We start from the raw sequence: 4,457 nt of genomic DNA, 5'->3' as shown, positions 1-4,457 counted from the left end.
GCGAAGGAGGAGCTGTCTAAGTTCCAGTTCCATGAGCTCCATTAAAACTCTTCCTCCCTGGTGAAACTCCACTGAAGTTGCTCAAGGCATTTAAGTCAATGGAGTCTCAAATTTAGCCACTGATTTTTAAAACACTGTATCGTTTAGCATGTGCTCAATTACAGAGAAATGGCCACATGTTAGCACCCAAACGGCCCATCTCGGCCAGCGTTCTGTCAACCAAATGCTTCGGCAAGAGATGTGAGGAACCACAGTCTGAAACTTCCAGGAGGGAAAAAAAAACTAAGCCAAGCCTCTGTCTCTCTCTCTTACCAGAGGCAAGAGACTGCAGCAAAGCCAACGAGCAGGTTCCAAATTTAAAGAGAGTTATCCCATTTCATTCCTTTAAACAACAAAAAATAGAGCCACTAGGACAGAGATAAAGCTACTGGCAACAAGAAGGTTTAATAGTTGTGAGCCTAGCACCTGTGAAATGCAGTGTCCTCTATAGTACTTTCCCTCTATCACACTATTTCTAAGGGGTTGTCTACATGCAAATTTGTACCAGTTCAGTTAACCTGGTACTAACTTTCTGAAAAACAGAAAGCTAAAAACATTTTAGCTTAGGGGGGCCTACACCATCAAGTGTATCTTTTCGTATTGGTTTAACTAACATGATTTTTAAAAATCCCCTCTTTAAGCAGAAGAATTCATCATACAAAGTTTTATTTTTCAGACGTAGCCCAAAACCACCGGGAGAAATGGGGAAGGGTGGAACAGAAGTACCACTGATTCACTGCTGATCATTTAAGTGACACGACATAGGAAATCTGTCAGCAAGACAACAATTCTGTGCAGATACCATGATCTAAGGTTTTAGCAACAACCATAAAATACTGGAACTGAAGTCTAGGAACAATTTCAAATGGAAGGCTGCAATATAATTGATCTTCTGATTTATTCCTTACAGACAGTTCCCATACACGTCTTACATTGAATAGTTATTACTTTCTAATTCCCTGGGGAGTCCCGGTACCTTTGTTTACAGTACTCAAACTTATTCAGCATTTGCCTGTTGTATTACAAGTTCCTTCAAAGAAAACATGAGAAAAGGAATGGCTTTAATAGCAGTACAGAAGCCAACAGAAGCAGCAGTAACACCCTTGCAGTTACTCAAACAATCTGCACGTGCTACCTGTAAACAGCTGTCCTCACTTGCAGAAGTAAAAAAGGTGTCAAAACTGTTCCCTGAAGAGAAGTGGCTACAGACCCCAGTCTGGACATACACCGAGTACTACTCTGATCACAGCTACATGCTCTCTTAAGAGCTAATGTTCCAGCTTATAGCTCAGTACAAGCAAGGCTCATAACCTACCTCCTCCATCCCAAAGGGGGCTGGGAGCAAGAGATCCAGTTTCCTTCCCACAGCCATCCCCTGTGCATCCTCTCCCATATGTCCCCACCTTCCAGAGCAACACAGGAGGGAAAGTTCATGCACCTAAGTGGACCCATTTTAGCCCACCTCCTTCATTCATTCCAAGATTATGCTCCCAGTCTAGCCTCCCAGACCACCACCTCCACCAATCCAGGCCTAAGGGAGATCAAGATCTGGAAAATAAAGAAGTCCAATCTAAAGATGGAGCTTTAAATCAAATTATTGGGTTTTAATATCCCCACCCTCCCCCATTTTAGCTTTTTAAATACGAATTTGCACTTACTGCCATTTTCATTTCAGGTTCTAAAGGCCACTTTACCGGGTTACTATAGCCATTTTACAGACAGAACGACTGAGGCTTGCATAGTTCATGAATCATCTCACATGGAAAAGAACAGTCAAGCTGGGAAACATAACCCAGAGATTCAAATTCATAGTTCAGGTCCTAACTTCTAAACACTCCTTCCCACGTGTGAATTTATAGCCATGTGTCATAGCAATGAAGCTCACCACCAGCCGCTAATTATTTAAGTTGACAGTACAAATCAGTTCAACATGTTGATTCAACGTTTCGTGCAAAGCATATCTATGCCATCAGAGTAGGAGTCAAGCCACAAGGATTGTACAGCATTTCCAAATTAACTTGGTACGGACACTGTCACACAGACTTGTTACAGCCCTTCAGACAGATTAAAAATGCTAATGAGCATTGCAGCATGCCACAATAGTGGAAGTGCTGCAAGATTCAATATGAATTTGATTTTCCTCTGACATCCTCAATCATGGCTGGAGGAGGAATTATAGCATAAAAAGCCGTAAAATCAGGAGATGCTGAAAACACTACAAAGGGCTGAGAAACAAATAAACCTAGTAAAATTACAACTATAGGCAAGAAACAGAGATGCATCTTAAAACAAAAAAGCATTTTATACCCTGGAGAGAGTAAACTCAGTGACAGGCGGGAGACAGTCTGTCAGCCACGGCCCCATGTGCACATTACAAGTTTGTTATGTGACACAGTAGGGAAACAAATCCACTAATATACTTCTAGGCTGCACACAGAGCAAAGAGGTAGTGTTCTGATCTGTAAAATATACTGGATTCAAATCTAGGCTACTGGATATCAGAAAGCTGCCGCCAAATGGAAGGACATTCATGAACAAGTATTAAACTGCTGGAGGAGATTGATTTATAAGGAAAGATTCAAGTGTGGCTTAGCTGTGTGATGACTAGGGTGGATATAAAATCCCAATGAAAGAGAGGAAATGGTTAGCATAATACAAGTAGGTATATAACCAGAAGAAATGGAATGAAGTTAATGGAAAACTCTGGCCAAGTACAAAGATGCGCAACAACGAAAGCTGCTGGGTACGGGAAACATTTTCCACTTCTTTGCTCCCAACCAGATTCTGGGATTGCAAACAGCAGGTCCTAGACCCATCGCTCTCCACCTACAAGAGACTACTGCAGACGCAAGTATGCTTAACCATGCCAGACTCCGTATCTAGATTTTTGCCAAGTTTCTTCCACCAGTTCAACTTTCCATTCAGACACTAACAGCAAAAGTCCTTCAGCAACAGTTATGCTCCAGCCCTGAGACTGATTACGGTTGGCAAGAATGAAGAATGATTACTGCATACTCATATCAAAGCAGTCAAGTATGATTTCTTTCATTTTACAAAAAAAAAAAGGGCGCGGGGGGGGGGGGAGGGAGTGCAAATGTTAACTCCACTAACATCCAGACTCCAATTTCGAGAGCTATATATTCTACCTCATCAATGTTTCCCCTCCCGTGTTCAAAGCGGTGGATTATTCGTAGTTCCCACCAAAAAAACCCCAACACAACCATTTTACAAAGTTGGTGGCTCGCAATGTCTGCTGCATTCCAGTCCAGAAGTGACTCTGTATAAGTGAATGGGCAATAACTATATTTAAGTCATTTGTAAAATACCACACAATCCTTTCAGGCAGTACTACTTGATAACAGCTGACAGGGCGCTTTACTAGAAAAATACTAAGGGGGGGGTGGGAAGGGAGGGAGAGTGCCCTTGCCCCACTGAGTTAATACTGTGCTTCTCAGCTTTTTGAGGCACCACTCAAAAGATTTGAGTAACCCCTCGGAAAATGCCAGCTCTTAGTTTTCACTCATTTTTGAGTGCAGAAAAATTACAGCAATTCTTCTAATGCAAGGAATTGAGAAGGACCACAAGAGGTCTGAACATTTTTAACACGGTGGATTCCTATTTTATCTCTCTGGGCTGTGAATCAAGTTTGCACACCTAATAGTGCTAACGCTGCCAGGTCACCCTGCTGGAGTGTCACTGTTCCCATAAGACCAAATAAACTGGGAAGCCCGGGACACACACACACACACACACACACACACACGATTCTTGTTCGCTACTTTCCAGCATCACCCAAATATTTGGTCTTTAAGGCTGGGGCAAGACCTGAATATGGAAGAGACGTTGACAGTGCAAACAAGGGCAGAGATGACACTTCATGCATGCAGGTGGCCAAGAAAGCACAGATAGCATAAGAGGAGAAAACAAATCGGGTATAGGATAGCGTCCCTAGTACTCAACTGGGTTTCATGAAGGGTCACGGCACAGTCTGGTCCGCTAAGTTTGCTGCTGGATGACCTAGGGTGATTATAACCAACATCAATAAGAGGATTTGATGGGCAGGGAGTAGCACAGCATCCTGTTGCTCCTCCCCACCCCGCTACCGCCAACAGTGGCAGAAGGAAACGGGACCGGCTGGGGGAGCAACAGGCTTTTCAGAAGAGACCCAGTGAGCGCCTCAAGCTGGAAGGAGGAGATGGGCTGGCACCCAGGGACGGGTCGAACTCGCAAGTCCCGGCCCTGCCCTGAACCGGAGCCAAGAAGGGGGTGGTGGAAGCCTCCACCTGGGGCACCAGCGTTGTAGCGTTGTGGTGGGGACGCATGGGGAGGGTTGCCCAGCCCCAAACAGCGAGATCCCCACCCAAGCCACCCACCGCTGCCCTCACTGCCCAGGAGAGCTCGCATCAGAGAGGCCCCGT

General features: G+C 44.4%; 1 protein-coding gene across 4 annotated transcripts in view; it reads right to left on the bottom strand.

Annotated features, from left to right (window-relative positions):
* The window catches only part of ATF7 (activating transcription factor 7), an 82,946-nt gene extending 78,809 nt beyond the window's left edge, over positions 1-4,137 (bottom strand). For 3 of the 4 annotated variants that reach the window (XR_003095694.1, XR_003095695.1, XM_025212260.1), the window contains exon 1: positions 4,000-4,137. The gene's annotated coding sequence lies outside the window, so the exon portion shown is untranslated. The remainder of the gene's footprint in view (positions 1-3,999) is intronic. The other variant, XM_006030568.3, reaches the window with a different exon arrangement.
* Positions 4,138-4,457: the final 320 nt, after the last annotated feature.

Source organism: Alligator sinensis, unplaced genomic scaffold (assembly GCF_000455745.1).
Source record: "Alligator sinensis unplaced genomic scaffold, ASM45574v1 scaffold1542_1, whole genome shotgun sequence".
In the NCBI taxonomy this organism is placed as follows: Eukaryota; Metazoa; Chordata; order Crocodylia; family Alligatoridae; genus Alligator; species Alligator sinensis.
Note: the sequence above shows the minus strand (reverse complement) of the source record. Positions and strands in the feature narration are given on the sequence as shown.